General features: G+C 42.3%; 1 long non-coding RNA gene across 1 annotated transcript; it reads left to right on the forward strand.

Moving 5' to 3' along the window:
* Nucleotides 1–1,564: 1,564 nt before the first annotated feature.
* On the forward strand, nt 1,565–14,128 carry LOC122111712. The gene is made up of 3 exons (XR_006148038.1): nt 1,565–1,654; nt 12,242–12,339; nt 14,065–14,128. It is a non-coding gene; the product is annotated as an uncharacterized LOC122111712 (long non-coding RNA).
* The last annotated feature ends 2,785 nt before the right edge of the window (nt 14,129–16,913 follow it).

The raw sequence follows: 16,913 nt of genomic DNA on the forward strand, positions 1-16,913 counted from the left end.
GCAGCAGGAAATAACCTCCTAGCTGTATGCCAGTGGCAGGATCCAGAGATTCAATCCTGGGTCTGTTTGTGGTGCCACCAGGTGGAGAGGAAGGGGAAGACCAGTGCATGTTTGGGAGTAGAATGCAAGTTCCAACTGTGGTTACTGGCTTCTGCAGTGGCAGGCTTAGGCAATCTTGATTCTTCTCTGGTTATCTCAGGATGACAGCTGCTGTGAAAAATACCTCTCCACCTTCTACCTGGTGCATTTGGGGTTCCCACTTGCCTTGAGATAATGCCACCAGTTAGGGAGGAAAATATGAGTCAAGACTGCTTGATGCCACGGGGCCTCCCTGTTTAGCTAATGCAACCTGATAGTAAGAATGTAGTTCCTCTGCCAGACTGCAGCCACCAAATGGGAATAGAAGGCTCTAGCCAGAACTAATTTGTGGTGACACAGTGTTATTGTGGTGGTATTTTAGGTGACTGTATTGCCAACAGTTTTTGCCATAGAATAGGTATGTTTGGGGCAAACCAGGCAAACATATGGTCAGGACTCAGTCTATACAAAAACAGTGGTTTTGTGTGTACTGGTTGTGTTGGCCAAGTGACAACAACTGCCTCTAATAGGAACACACCAAAGCTGAGGCGGCAAATCCCTGCGTCGGAGACACCAGACAAGTGCAACACACACACAGAATGCCTTAGCATTTAGGTGCAGACCTAGCTTAAAGAGAAGCAGAAAGAGGCACAGGGGGTAATTGTGAGACATTATGGATATCTTTAGGAAACATAAAAGGATTGATGGTGTGTATCCACTGGTGCACTGCTGGGTTGTGAGTACACACCTGAATAACTCCCAGCCCCATATCAACCCCTCATTTCTCTGCTTCCTCCTGTCTGTGATTGGTCCCTCACTGTGCGTGGTAGAGTGAGTGGCAGGAGTTGGTCCTGGGGTAGTATGCTTCAATCTAGGCATCTAGATCATACACAGGGTCACGATGATGCATGTGTGCCTGGGGTCATGAGCCTGGCTGGCATGGTATGCAGGTGACAGCGGGGGTACTAGAGATCCTAATGGTTGGCGTGGTGTCCACTGGCAGTCCCGGCGCTGAGGAAATTGCCGCCTGGCTGTTTGCCGCGTGGCGGCTGCAGAGGTCTGCTCTTCAGTGGGTCCTTTGTAGACGTCAGCAGGGAGAGAAGAGGGGGGACACGTGGTTCTTTGGGAGCGGGGTACAGTGGTGAGGGTGACTCCCTTCTTGTGCTGCAGGGTAGGCTGTTGGGGTTTCTGTCAGGGGATCCTCAGATGCCAACAGTAGGAGAGAATATGTCTGGCTCCTCAGGCTGGTGCCATTGGGGTGCGGCTCTCTCTTAGATGGCAGTGGAAAGGAAAGGATGAACCTAGGCCACATGGGGACCATGGGCCACCTCAGCGAATGCACCCCGAGAGGAGGGAAGATGCGTGGGGTCGGGGATGGGGAGTAGAGACATTGGGTGGATACTGATTCTCCCCTTTCATTATCCACAGACATTGCTGGCTGGGAGTGCAAAGGCCCTAAGGATTTCCGAGATCATCTTTGGCAGTACTGATGTGGACCACATTGCCACCTGGCTGTTTGCTGCTCTGCTGCATCCACAGGTCTGGTCCTCAGATCATCCTTTGATGTTGCTGTCAGGTAGGTGATATGAGAGGACAAGTGACTTTTTGGGAGCAAGTTATTTGTCTAGGTATTGAACTCAGGGCATTGTCCCTGAGCTTTTAGCCTCAAAGCTAAAGCTCTACCACTTTGAGCCACAGTTCCACTCTGAGTTTTCTGGTGGTTAATTGGCGACAAGAAAGAGTCTCACTGATTTTTTTCTTCCCAGGCTGCCTTCAAATTGCAATTCTCAGATTTCAGCCTCCAGAATAGCTAGGATTACAGTTGAACCACCTGTGCCTGGCTTTTAGAGCAGGTTCTAAGGGCTGACTGTGGTTATTTCTTCTGCTCCATGATCCTGGGTCAGGTAATTTAGATTATTCATTGGGTATCCACTAATGGCAACAGTTGAGCAGAGTGACTGTAATTCCTGCCTGGTCTAATTGGCATTTCTGTACCCTCTTAGTTGGAGTCATAGGAGGAGGAAAGTATTTGCCAGGTCTGTTGGTGCTACTGTGCCTCTCCTGAATTTCAGCGTAATGTACCCTGAGAAAAGGGGAACACGATTCCCCACCTGCCTGTAGATTCAAGAAGAAAGCAAAAGTTTCTATCCTTGAGTATTTTGTGGCGCCGGGGTGGCATTATGTTGAAACAGGGCCTATGGTGTTAAAATGATGTTTGTGGCAGCTTTAGTGGCCTGATCTTATTATTTTAGCTAATACAAATGAAAAGTGGTTTTTGGTGGGTCATTGAGGCCAGAACATGGAACATTTACCATGTCTTAAGCTAAAATAAACAAAAAAACAAACATTGGTTGTGGTTTTGGCATCAGGGCACATCTGATAGAATGAACTCCTCCCTATCCCCTGTCCCCCTAAAAGAAAAGAAAGCCAGACGAGAGCAGATGAATCCCTCAATCAACATCCTAGGACCAGTACATAGCCATTGTAGTCTGGTGTGCCGATTGTCCTCTTCCTAGAATAGAAGTCCAGTGTTGCTGAGAAATAAGCGTGAGAACTTAGTGAAATGCTACCCAAACCATAAATGCTCTACTTGTTTAGTGCTATCAAATGAGAAATCCGAATTCCACCTTTGTTCATAACAAACAATAAACAAAACCAAAATCCATTTCATCTTGTTCTGTTTTGTGGTCCAGCATTCTACTTGGTAGGAGGAGGGTCATGAGTTATTGCTGGCAAACTGTGTAAAAGTGCAGACTTCTAAATCCTATGCAGTGTCAGCAAGATGTGTGGCAAGTGAGGGTAGGGAAGGTGATTTTAGGGGTTTTGGTGGTGAGCCTCCTCATGCATTGTCTCCTGATGCCTTCTGGGGGAGCTAGAAGCCCTAACCATTCAGGAGATCAACAATGGAAGTAATGAAGTGGATGAAATTGCTGCCTAGATGTCTGAAGCTTGGCAGGGTCTAGTGTCCAATTCTCAGGTTGGTTTCTTGATGGTGCCACCAGGCAACAAAGGGACTGATAAGTGGAAGTTGGAGAACAGGTTGAAAGTGCTAACTGTGGCTTCCTTGGTCTGCTGTGGTGTCCTTGGTTTAGAGGAACAGTTTTCTTTTCTGGGTTTTGACTGATGTTGACAGTATGCAAAATACATCTCCTGCTTCAGGCTGGTGCAGTTGGGGCTTCAGGTTGCTAATGCATGAGGCTTCCAGGCAGAGCAGGAGAAAAGTATGGCCCCACATCTGTTGGTGCTACTGGATGTTTTTAATTTTGTCTTATTTGTTACCAAATTTCAGATAGTGAACTCTGAGATGAGGAAAGCAGTTCTTCTACTATGCTTCAGCCTCTAAAACAAGACTGAAGATTCTAGCTTGTGGAGGTCTGGTGGCACTATTTAAAGAAAACTGAAGTGCCTAGTCATTATTGAATATGTAGTGACAGAGTGTCATGTTTTAGTAGGGCCTCTGGTGTTCAAATGGTATTTTTAGTAGATGTGGTCACCCACTCACCTTATCCTAGCTATTTGGGGAGCAAAGTTGCCATGGATTGATGTTTGTTTGAGGCAATGGCGTGGCCTTATCCTCTCGAGAAAAGTGGCTATAGCATGGAAGCCTGGCCCAAGTGATTGAACAAACACACCAAGAGGAAGAAAAACAAGTGAGAGTGGGAGAATACCTGAATCCACTACTCAGGACCAGCAGAGACACAGACACAGACAGATACACACGCACAATGTGCTGTTCTAACTCTCATTGGACTATAAGCCCAAGGCTGCCTAGGGAAAATTGTGAGACCTTATTCAAAGTGTAATGCAACCTAAAAGGATTAGGAATATGCATTTCTATTGCTTCAGTGCTAGCTCCTTAGTATAAACCCTAATGCACCAGTGTTCCTGTCCTTCTGTCTTTGTGTGGTTTCTCACTCTAATTAGGAAGGTGAGAGGAAGGAATCACCCATGGCACACAGTGTGCAAATGTGGACTTCTGAATTCTTCCTAAGGTGAGAGGAATAGGGTTTGTGTGGGGGATGGTGTTTTGTTGTGTTGTGTTGTGTTTTGTTCTGTTTTCTGGTACTATTTGATTTTCAAGAATATAAGCACTTCTGCTCCCAGTATAAGATGTGCAGACTATAAAATAAAAAAGAATCTTAGCTATCTAGGTGGATTAGACCTGAAGAATTGAGGGTCAAAGACAGCCCAGGCAGAAAAATCTGTGAGATTCCTTCTTCCAAAGCCATTACAAAGGGAAGGCTGACCCAGGTACCAGTGTTGCATAGCTTTATTACTAGTAACTCAAGAAGCTGAGATCTGAGGATCTGGTTCAAAGCCAGAGTGGCCTTGAATGTCCTTGAGACTTTTTTCTAATTACCCAACAATTAGAAGGATGTAGAGTTCTGATTCATGTGCTAGAGCCCTAATGTTGAGAAGAAAAGCTCAGCAACGGCACTGAGGCTCTGACTTAAGCTTTAGAATTCACACACACACAAACACACATATGCGTACACAGATAATAATGTTAGATCATATCTTGGGTGGGGAAGATTCCAATGTTTAAAAAAGTATTTATAATTTTTTTTTTGGTCCGGTCGTGGGGCCTGAACTCTGGGCCTGGGCGCTCTCCCTCAGCTCTTCAGCTCAAGGCTAGCGCTCTACCACTTGAGCCACAGCGCCACCTCCGGCTTTTTTCTTTTTGCTTATGTGGTGCTGAGGAATCGAACCCAGGGCCTCAGGCATGCAAGGCAAGCACTCTACCACTGAGCTACCTTCCCAGCCCAACAGTTGGTTTTTAATATTTTTCTTGTGGACTCTTAGATGTATGTAATTTATTCTTAGGTGTATATAATTGCTGGAAAAATTACAAGCCACATAACGTTCACAGTTACATTCATCATTATGTTGCTATTTTAGGTGACATTTGGGTTTTACTACATAACCCATGTCCTCAACCCTCAACCATGTCCTCAGGGGTGGCCTAGATTGTCATCCATCTATGTATGACCTGTCATATAGATGGGATGAGTACTTCTACACCCAACCTTTGTCCTTAAGATGCAGTCTTGATAGTTGTTTTATTTTCTTTTTTGTCTCTGCTGTCTTCAAACTTCAATTCTTCCAAGGTTTGCCTCCTGGCTAGTGAGGATTACAAGCCTGAGCCAACACAGATCTTTTTTGGTTTTGTTTTTGTGCCAGCCCTGGTTTTTAAACCCAATGCCTTGCTGTTGTGCTTGAATTTTGTACTCTAGGCTAGTGCTCTACCACTTGGAGCCACAGCTCTGTTTCCATTTTTTTTTTTTTGGCGGAAGTTTGAACTCAGAGCCTGGGCACTGTCCTTGAGCCTCTCTGTGCTCAAGGCAAGTGCTCTACCACTTGAACCACAGTGCTACTCCTGGCTTTTTCTGTTTATATGGTACTAAGGATTCGAATACAGGGCTTCATGCATGTCAGGCAAGCACTCTACCACTAAGCCACATTCCTAGCCCTGTTTCCATTTTTTGTAGTTAAGTGGAGATAAGAGTCTCACAGTCTTACCTGCCCAGGCTGCATTTGAACAGAGATAATAACATCTCAGCCTCCTGAGTGGCTAAGTTTATATGTATGAGGCACAGGCACTTGGCTTCCTCCAGATGTTTTTCAATAGACAAAGTAATATCCCTAACTTCAAACCTCACAAAGGTTTTAGAAAAAAATATTTTCAAGGTAGTCATCAGTGACTCAAGCCTATCATCATTGCTACTCAGGAGACTGAGATCTGAGAATGGCTATTCAAAGTTGCCCTGGGAAGCAAAGTCCATGAGACTCATCTTTATTTCTAATTAACTACCTGAGCCCACAAATATCACTGTAGATCAATGTTGTAGACCACTAGCTTTGAGCACATATGCTCAGTCACAGTGTCCAGGTTCTGATTTCAGTTAAGCCCCAGGACCAGTATGCCTGGCATGCATGCAAACACACACACACACACACACACACACACACACACACGTACGTTTTTCAGGTAGCAAGAGATTTAACCCATGTGTTTTATTCTTTCTTCTCCTCACTCAGGATGACTATATCTACTACTGCAGGCCATAAAGAATCTTTCCATTCCTTAATGCTAGAGGACCTACTTTGTCCCATGGAGATAGGAAGATGTATAGAGTCTTTGACCAAAGATCCTCATTAAATGTTGACCTTGAGGAATATTAGGATGGAAAATTGAATAAGAAGCAAATAGCTTCCATATCTATCTATCTATCTATCTATCTATCTATCTATCTATCTATCTATCTATCTATCTATCTCTGTCTGTCTATTTTTGGGGGGGGGGCACTTTCTAGCCTGAAGCCCTGGTGTTTGAATCCTGTGTAAGATGCTTTATAAACTTAAAAGATTATATGCTTTATGTGGGAAGTAATGGAGTTGTTTACCTGATAGCTACTCTTCCTTTCCTTTCCGTTACAGCCTCAAAATGTCAGTGTGCCTGGTAAAGAGGCTCACTTTCTACCCTCATTTGAAGCAAGGATATCCATTTGACCCAGCTCTGGCAAATAAGCTCTGAGAATCTCTTGATTTTGGCTTCTAACAGAATTACTGTTTTATGATTGAAATTGAGAAGCCCTAGCAGGCATTTGGTTGTTCACCTGCTTCACAATTAGTAGTGGGCAGAAAGCTATCTTAGCAGCAAGAAGAAAACACATGTTTAAGAGGGTAGAGCAGGAAGATAGAAGGAGACTTACAGTTTGAAGACACTGCATAGATTGCATTGAAGATCAGTATGTTGTTCATTTTCTGGCATCAGCTGACTGTCATCTTCTCCCTTCTACCACCCTTCTTCAGTGTTCACCTCAAACTCAGCATTCAGTGTTCTAGGGTACTGGAATCCCTTCCAACCAGTTTGCCTCAGGCAGTATTTTGTTGCCTGAAGCCAAGAGGAGGTGGGTAGAGAAGTCTTATTGTATGTCAACAGAAAGTTTATGCCCTTTTGGAAAAGTATGACATGGAAATCAAATTTTGAGGCAAATTGTGATGGCTTACCCCTGTCATCCCACTTACTCAGTGAGATTTGGAAGATTATGGTGTGAAGGTAACCACATGAAAAACTCTGCTAGATTCTACCTCTCATTAACAAGCAAAAGATGAGGCTAAATGTGTGGCTAAAGTGGTAGAGCTCTAGCTGAACAAGAAAGTCAAGTGAAGCTGGGTGCCGGTGGCTCACGCCTATAATTCTAGCTACTCAGGAAGCTGAGATCTGAGGATCACGGTTAAAAGCCAGCCTAGGCAGGAAAGTCCATGAGACTCCTATCTCCAGTAAACCACTAGAAAACCGGAAGTGGTGCTGTGGCTCAAGTGGTAGAGTGCTCACCTTGAGCTGAAGAGCTGAGGGAGTGTCCAAGTCCAGAGTTCAAGCCCCATGACTGACAAAAAAAAGAAAGTCAAGTGAGCACAACAGGTTCTGAGTCCAAACCCTGATGTTGGACCATGCAAACACATATACATGCGTGTATGCGCACGAGCATACATACACACACACACACACACACACACACACAATACAACAATAAAACAAAAAAAGCCCTCAGAATTAGAGGAGAGCTAACATGGAGCCTAGTAGCTTTTGCTATATTTCACAGACTTTTCTCAATGACTTTAGAGAAGATAAGGCAAGTAGACATGGGATGCTGGTGGAATTGTAGCAGAGGTCAGTCAAACTCAAGTGTGATGCTTCACAGATCCACCCTTGGTGTTTGTACCTCTGCCCTGACTAGTTCTGGAGGATGGGCAGAATTTGAAACTTCGGGCAGGGACATGGAAAGGGATCCCAGACATGGAAAGGAAAAGAAACATCCACCAGATTTCATGGATTACATCCCCTCCAGCAGTCAGGAGGCCAAATGGCTGAACAAGAAGTTTGTAGTCTTTAAACAACTAAATAACTGTGGTAGTCAGTGTGTGATATGCCCTCTTGAGAAAATACAAGGCTAGTACTTGCTATTCAACCAGGCTTGTTCCTTCCCTTCCTTTTCAACTCCACCCTGTTTTTGTACTTTATACCTTCCTTCTCCATCTTCTCCATTCTCCTCTTCTTCTTCTCCTTCTTCCTCATCCCTTTTTATATTTCTTATTTTCTCTTCCTTCCTCTCCTGCCATCTTCTGTCTTCTTCTTTCTCCTGTCTTCATTTTGCTCCTCCCTCTACCTTCCTTTCCTGCTCCTCTGCCTCTTCTTCTCATCTCCCCTCCCTCTCCCCCACCACTCTCTCTCTTTGTTAGGTTGAAGCCAGAGTATCCCAAATGATATGCTTATACTCTCCCACTGAGTTATACCCCAGATTCCAATTCCATGTTTCAATTTGTTTCTGTTTGCCAATCCTGGGAATTGAATTAAGAGTCGCAACACCATCTTTTTTTCCTCAGGCTAGTACTCTGCCTCTTTAGCCACAACTCCACTTCTGACATTTGGTTGTTATGTGGCCATTTCTGAGGCTCGTTGACTTTCCAGCCTGGGTTGAGTTGGAACTTAAATTCTAAGATCTCAGGCTCCTGAGTAGCTACAATTTTAGGAGTGAGCCACCAGCATACAGAATGTTTCACATTTTTGGTCTCCAAGAAAAAGATTCTCCTTTCCTCAAAATGAAGGGACTTAACATCTTGATGACCCAGAAATCCAATGATGGAGTTAGGGAGACATTTCAGTTTTTTAAGAGTCCCAACACTGAAAGTATCACAAGATAATTCAAGAATAGTGATAAGGAAAGGACCCCAACATTGATGCTCTGCACATGGGTGTTCTTTTCCCATGCAGTGGGAGATGCCCAGGAGGAAGGACCTAAAAAAATCCCCCAAACTCAAGAGCATGATAGAAAACTGATATAGTCAGAGAAGAATGAATGGGACCCAAAATGCAGAATGAGGTGAAAACAAGAGGATGGATGGTACAGACACTGAGATGTTCTCTTGGTACATTGTCAGAGAACAAGAAAAAATGGGAGCACAACTTAACTACCCTTACAAAGCGGGTGGTACTGAACATCTGTAAACTAATTATTTAGGAGTCTGAAATCCGAGTATTGTGCTTCAAAGGCAGCCTGGGCAGAAAAGTTCCTGAGACACTTCTCTCCATTTAACCACCAAACAACAGGAAATGGAAATGGAGAAAGGGCTGAAGTTGTAGACCAGTAGTCTTGAATAAAATAAAAGGGGGGGGGGGGAGAGGGAGGGGAGAGAAAAGAGAGAAAGAAAGAGAGAAAGAGAAAGATAGAAAGGAAGAAAGAAAGAAAGAAAGAAAGAAAAATTCTTTAATGTTTCCAATATCCTTACCCCTTCCCATCTTTCTTAAAGCTGACTGGAGGTCCTGAGTCTGGACTTGTGCTAGATGAGTGAACATGTCATTTACTGAATAGCAAATCTTGTCAGACACAAATTATACTGATTTCCTAACTTAATGATTATAATGAATGCTTGTTAACATTTGGTATGAAACTTTGTTGTTCAATTAATATTAGCATGTAGGCTGGGTGTTGGTAGCTGAGGCTTATAATCCTAGCTACCCAGCAGGTGTCAGGATCATACTATGAAACAACTGGTGCAACATTAGCATTGAGCAGAAAGCTCAGGGACAGCACCTATGCCATGAATTCAAACAGTAGGACCCATACACAAAAAAGAAATTTAGAGGATCCATGTTTCCCTCATATATGGAGGCAAGATTTTGCTTATAAACTCATAAGTAAATACATTGAGTGGTATGTGGTGATTGTAAATGTATTAACTGAAATGCAGTAGAAGTAAGGGGGAACCCAAATAGTGTAAGTCCTTAGAAAAGTAAAGTCCAAGTTCGGTACCAATAAGAATCAGAAAGTGGATACTCAAAACACGTAGGGTGGGGTCAAGGGGAAAAGGGTGGACAAATGAAGAGGAGAAGAGGTGGATAATACAAATGAAGAATCCAATCTATAACCTCCAAAATTAAGTAAAGGGAGGGAAGAGGTGGTTAGGGGAGGGATGGGTGAGAATGTTGAAAGGGTTGACATTGATCAAGAAATACTGGATTTATAAACTGCTTTGTTAAATTGCAACTCCTATGCAACTACAGATAAAAATAAATAATAAAATTTTTGAATAAATACTAAAAAACAAAAAAAGAAATTTAGAAGGATAAAAGGATAGAGATAAAAGCATAGTGAGCTGTGTGCTGGTGTCTCACACCTGTACTACTAGCTACTCAAGAGGTTGAGATCTGAAGATCACAGTTTGAAATCAATCCAGACTGAAAAGTCTGCATGAGACTCTTATCTCCAATTAATCATTCAAAAACCAGAAGTAGAACTGTCTCTCAAAGTGGTGGAGCACTAGCCTTGAGCAAAAAGAGCTCAGGGACAGGCCCAGTCCCTGAATTCGAGCCTCATGACTGACCCCCAAAAAAGTATAGGAGTGAGTCTTGGATGTTATACCGTGATGGCAACTGAAATAGATTAAAGCAGGGACTGGAGAATGTGAAGCCAGCCAAAGAGTTTAAGCCTGAAAGAGGCTTAGGAAAGCTGAGTGTATGATCGAATCTGTTGGAAGAATTAGTAGTTAGTGAATTCCAAGATGGTGGGATGCTGCTTTCAATATCACCAAAACCAAGTTAAATTTGGGGAGGGTGTTTTGAAGAAAAGGGATAATTCACAATGAATAATGCCACAGGGAACAAATACCCATCTATCAACCAAGTGCCAGTGGATCACATCTGTAATCCTAGCTACTCAGGAGGCTGAGACCAGTGGAATAGACTTTTCATGCTATCAGGGAGCATAAAAGTCTGAAAGACTCCATCTCTAATTAACCCTCAAAAAGCAGGACTTGAAGGTATGACTGAACTGGTTGAGCACCAGTCCTGAATGATAAAGCCAAACAAGTTTGAGTCCCTGAGTTCAAATGCAGCTACCATTTCTTGGAATACAAAACAGAAAAAAGGCCTAAGGATTTTGACAAGATATAGAAGTCCCCATCTAAAATATAGGAGGCATGGGCACAGATAGCATTCTTCTAAGAGGGAAAGTAAGAGGAATGCACATGAGCAGCCATGAAAGTTATGCCAGCTGACTTGCTACGTGCTGTTGCTTCAGTCCCTTAACCAAGGTGGACTTCCTCAACTCCCTTGGTCATCAAGGAAACTTCTTCCTCCCTGGGGCACAGGGCCAGTCAATGGTATCAGTCCAAAGTTCAAATCATGCCAGCTGTCTCTGAGGAGAGGAAACTGATCCTCTTCTTTTCCTGAATTCAGTTTCAACTAGTATTTGGAAAACTGTTCATGGACTTTTCTTTTCTACCCTCCTGAGATTCCTTTCTCTTTTGCTTTCCCAATACATTTTTGTTTTGTTAGCATTCATTAAAAATACAAGTATACTTACGAAGATCATAAAGCAACACTGTATTGAAGGTATTAAAATCAAAAAGTTCCATTTCCCTTTCTTTTTTCCCAATAGATTTTTGGAAGGTTCCATTTTTGCATTCCCTTATCTACCCCAGCCTGCTTGCTATAGGTACACATATTGGTTTCTGATTTATTTTCTCCATGGTTCTTTTTACATAATCACATAATACTGTTATTATCTAACCGTTTGTGACATTGGCACACTGTTCCACTCTCATTTTTGTGTGTGTTCGATCTGGGCCTTGAACTCAGAGCCTTGAGCTCACACTTGCTTTTTTGTGTCAAGGCTGTCGCTCTACTCCGTGAACCACACCTCTACTTCCAACTTCTTTCTGTTGGATTAGACCTAAGAGCCTTCTGGCCTTTGCTCCCCAGGCTGCCTTCATACTTCCAACCTCAGATCTTAGCCCCCTTACTATGTAATATTATTTTTGTGACCCACAGGCTCCATGCTCACTTTTGGAGTTTGAACCTAATTGCACCATTTTGCTTCAATATGAAGAGAATGACTTGGGGGTATGTTTTGAACCTCTTGCTTAGTAAAGAGCAGTAGTTGCCATCTTTGAGCTGTTCATTCACAGTCAGTGAATTCAACATCTATAAGCTTTGTAACTTATTTGATTGACATATATGCTTCCAAGAATATTTGATGCCTTGCTACTTCTCTATTATTGGTGAAGAGTGAAAACATTGGGATGTTTCACATACTTAAGCTCTGAGAATGCTGGTCTTTGGGGGAAATTTAGCTGAGGAGTTCTCCACTCTTCTCCCCAGCTCCCTGTCTAACAGGAACATTTAACTGGATTGAGAAGACACCACAGCTGCAGGCTGAACTATAGTCACTGAAGGCTGAACTTTCAGCAGAATAAAGGGTGAGTGCCTGACTCCATCTTCTGTCTGGAAATGCCCTCTTGCTCAGCCTTCCATTTGTAGTCATTATGCTTAGAAATGAAAGCACCAGGGTTTTGGTGGTGCTTTTCATTTATTTTCTCTCTGTAGCACTCATTGTTCTTGTCACCTTCATAGAGGATTCAAAGTGAGAATTCAAAGTGGGCTTTGAAGGCCTCAGGCTTCTCTAGCATAGGATTTAGCCATCACCAGTCTCATTCCTCATGGGTTTCTAGTGGAGTTTGAGGCCAAAGCACTTAATAATGATCAAGGGTCTCTCCCTGAGGCCTCATGGAAATGGATGGTCTGGGAAGGATTCATACTGGCTCTACAAGATCCTAGTCAAATATATCCTAAGTCTTGTTGACTTCATGCCTAAATAGATTCTCCAGTGTCCCACCTCAAATATTTGACCATGAATAAAGGAGGTTCTTGAGCTAAGTTTCTGCCTCTTCCAACTGGTATGGTGGGACACAAAGTATGATCTTCACACTTTAGATATGAAAGTTCAATGACTTAGTGTATGTCAAACACTAAGAGGGTGACTGGCTATTCAAGCAGGTTAGTGCACTTTTCTGAGTCAGTGTAACCCCCAAAATGTGAATAGGTACCTCCCCCCTTAGTTACAAGAGCAGAAAGCATTTAAGGATATTTGGGTTTACATTTCAAAATACTGTGAAGGGCTGGGAATGTGACTTAGTGGTAGAGTGTTTACCTAGCATGCATGAAGCCCTGGGTTTGATTCCTCAGTGCCACATAAATAGAAAAAGCCAGCGCTATGGCTCAAGTGGTAGAGGTACTCAGGATGCAAGTTGGAATTTGAATATTTTTCTGCTGAGAAGTTTAGCAGAGTAGTTGCAGGTAGGAGTTCTGGAGTTAAACTGCCCTGTCTTGCATTGGATCCAGACTCCATGTTTAATATTTGTTTGGCCACAGGCATCTTATATAACCTGTCAAAGCTTTAAATTCTTCAGTCATAGCAACATGCATAGTAGTCATGCCTATTATTCATTGAGAAATTGCAAACATAAAACATATGACACAAATGCTGACATGAAGCCAGGAGCCGGTGGCTCACGCCTGTAATCCTAGCTACTCAGGAGGCTGAGATCTGAGGATCGTGGTTCAAAGCCAGCCCGGGCAGGAAAGTTCATGAGACTCTTATCTCCAATAAGCCGCTAGAAAACTGGAAGTGGTGCTGTGGCTCAAGTGGTAGAGCACTCGCCTTGAGCTGAAGAGCACAAGGACAGCGCCCAAGCCCAGAGTTCAAGCCCCACGGGGGGGGGGGGGGGGGAAATGCTGACATGAAATAGCGAAATAGCTACTGGATCTTCACAGCATTTTTATTTTAGTTTTGGTTTTAGTTTTTGCCAAGTCCTTGGGTTTAAACTCAGGGCCTGAGCTTCTTTTGCTCAAGGCTGGTGCTCTACCACTTGAGTCTTAACGCTGGCTTTTTCTATTTATATGGCACTGAGGAATCAAACCCAGGGCTTCATGCATGCTAGGCAAACACTCTACTACTAAGTCACATTCCCAGCCCTTCACAGTATTTTGAAATGTAAACCCAAATATCCTTAAATGCTTTCTGCTCCTGCAACTAAGGGGAGAGGTACCTATTCACATTTTGGGGGTTACACTGATTCAGAAAAGTACACTAACAGCATTATAAACCTGCATATGTTCTGAGAGTTTCTTTCTTTTTCCCAAAGGCAAGCACACTGGAACGTATACAAGCAGCAGCCTGAATGGAGCCGTGCCTTTGATGACCTCTGGCTTTCTGCTTTGGGACTTTGTCTGAATGGACTGTTGAAGCAAACTTATTAGTACCCTAGTTGTCCTAGCTGCTGTGTGAGTGTATTTACTTTCTGACCTGAAAAATGGGAGAAACCCCTACACCTACTGCATTCTCTCTGTCTTCTGTACTCCCTGTTAATATACAACAAGCGATGGTCACAGAGGCAGAAACCACACACTTTTTCTCATGGAACTCAATACGGTTTGAGGATGTGTCCCTAGATTTTACCAAGGAGGAGTGGGTTTTATTGAGTTCAGAACAGAAAAAGATGTATAGGGATGTGATATTGAAGAACTTTGAGAACTTGTGTGACATAGTATTTTACTTCAGCAAACCTGTCATTTTTAGTGAGAGTGAGGAAGAACAGGACAACAGGACAGGCTTATGTTCAGGTAGGATGACTCACTTTACATCCCAACAAGCACAACTTACTCAAAATAGTTTGAAACCTGAAACACTGAACAATAAGGAGGACTTAGCACATGGACACAATCCTGAATGTAACAGTACTGATTAAGCCCCTGTACACAGTAGCTACCATTGCTCAGAGTAGGGAAATTGGCAGTGGAGGGCAAATTCATGGCATGACTCTGAGATTGAGCTGGAGAGGCAGTCCTCCCATGGTAGGCCACATAATAGAGTTCATAATGAGGAAAGATCCAAAGAGAATGATAGAGATACAAATCCTTCTCACATGATCTCTTTTGTGGCTGAGCAGGATAGAAACCAGATAGGAGCAAAATATTATGAATGCAGGGACTGTGGAAAACTCTTTTTTTCAATATATATTTTTTATTATAAAGATACTGTACAGAGGTGTTACAGTCATATGAGCAAGACAATGAGTACATTTCCTATTGAGCATTGTTACCTCCGCCTTTGTTTTCCCCCCTATCATCCCTTCCATCCCCACCTCCCCAACTCCACCCTTCCTCACCCCCACAAAGTTGTAAAGTTCATTTTCAATATAGTGTCTTGTACATCTCATTGTTACAATGGCTCAACCTGTATCCTTGTTTCAGCATTTTTTTAATTTCCTTTCCCCTCCCCAAATTAAAAAAATGTATATACAAGATGCAGGTCACTGGAATCAAATAACAGTGCAAACAGGGGTTATACTATGGAGGAAGAACATGCAAAAGAAATAAAAAAATCACATAATACATTATAGGTTCATTGAAAACAACAGCAACAAAAATATGGAAAACTCTTAAGTTCATTCACACAACAAATGGAACATAAGAAATCCCATAGTAGAAAGAAATTACTTAAATGCAGTCAATGTGAGAGAACATTCTGTGACCCACGGATTTGCAGTTGCATCTCAGAGTCCACACTGGTAACAAACAACATAAATGTAATAGTTGTGGAAAATGCTTCAGCACAAATTCTAACCTTAAAAGGCATGCAATGATTCATACAGGGGAAAAACTTCGTAAATGACATGAGAGTAAGAAATCTTTTAGAAATACCTGGTTTCTGAGGTGAAAAAAGTAATTCATTCTGAACAAAAACAATATGAATGTAATGAATGTGGCAAAGCTTTTTATAAGCATGGTAATCTTACCAGATAAAGCTAATACACACTAGAGGAAAAAAGACTTCCCTGCAATTTGTGTGCAGTTCAAAACTGTTTTGTTCATTAACATTTATAAGCCATAGAAGACTAAAAAATACTTTAGGTAGCCACTGTGGAAACATTTTTAACACTTAGTCACATGTTAAGAAATACCAAAAAAATAAATGTTAGAAATGTCTTTGAGGTGTGTTCAAAAAGCCTATAGAGCAACATATAGTCTTCTTGTACACACAAAACTTCACACTGAATAGAAACCCCAAAAGTGCCCTTATTGCTACAAATCCTTCAGGCAATACTGCCATGTTAGAGGATACCAAAAATTCATCCTGGAGAAAATCCCTTTACATGTGAGCAATGTGGGGAAGGCTTGTGGTAGCAACTTTCCCTGATTTGTCACAAAAAGCAATCTATCAGACTGAAAAAGTGTCAAAGTATGTGTGAGAGTGTAAAGGGATCTTGTACTTTACAGGGGAGGAATCTTTAGGAAGAATGCACACTTTCCTTGAGAATTCCAGGTGTAATCTATGGGAAAATTCCAGGGGAAAATGGTACTACTCACCAGATAACATATCCTGGGGATAAATGTAAACTTTGAAGGTTGAATTATTTTTTAACCTATGTGCTTGTGTGTATGTATGTGTGTGTGGTTCCTTTTCTCACAATGTTATTGTATTCAAAAGCTAGTGTATATTCACATTTTCAAATTTATTATATTGTTGATATGTGCTATTGGCTCTCGCTTTTAACTCTTGTCTATGGAGAAGCTGTGATATGGAAGATTGTGTTTTCAGGTCAGCCTGGGAAGAAAAGTTTACTAGACTTCATCTCTAAAATACCATCAGAAAGCTGAGCTGGATGAATGGTCCAAATAGTGGAGTCCCAGCTATAAGCAAGGGAAAGATTTTATGTTTAAACTGTTGAAAATTAATTATATAAATTTGGGAAATTGGGCTTTTTCTGTTTATTTGGTACTGAGGAATTGAACCCAGGTTCTAATGCATGCAAGGCAAACTACCACTGAGCTACCTTCCCAGCCCAAGAATTTATATTTTATATGTGTGTATTGAAAGGTATTAAAGAAAGCATAGGGCTGGGAAGGTGGCTCAGTGGTAGAGCGCTTGCCTTGCATGCCTGAGGCCCTGGGTTCGATTCCTCAGCACCACATAAGCAAAAAGAAAAAAGCC

The sequence above is a fragment of the Dipodomys spectabilis genome, unplaced genomic scaffold, assembly GCF_019054845.1.
Source record: "Dipodomys spectabilis isolate Male_0828 unplaced genomic scaffold, ASM1905484v1 ptg000087l, whole genome shotgun sequence".
NCBI classification, from domain to species: Eukaryota; Metazoa; Chordata; class Mammalia; order Rodentia; family Heteromyidae; genus Dipodomys; species Dipodomys spectabilis.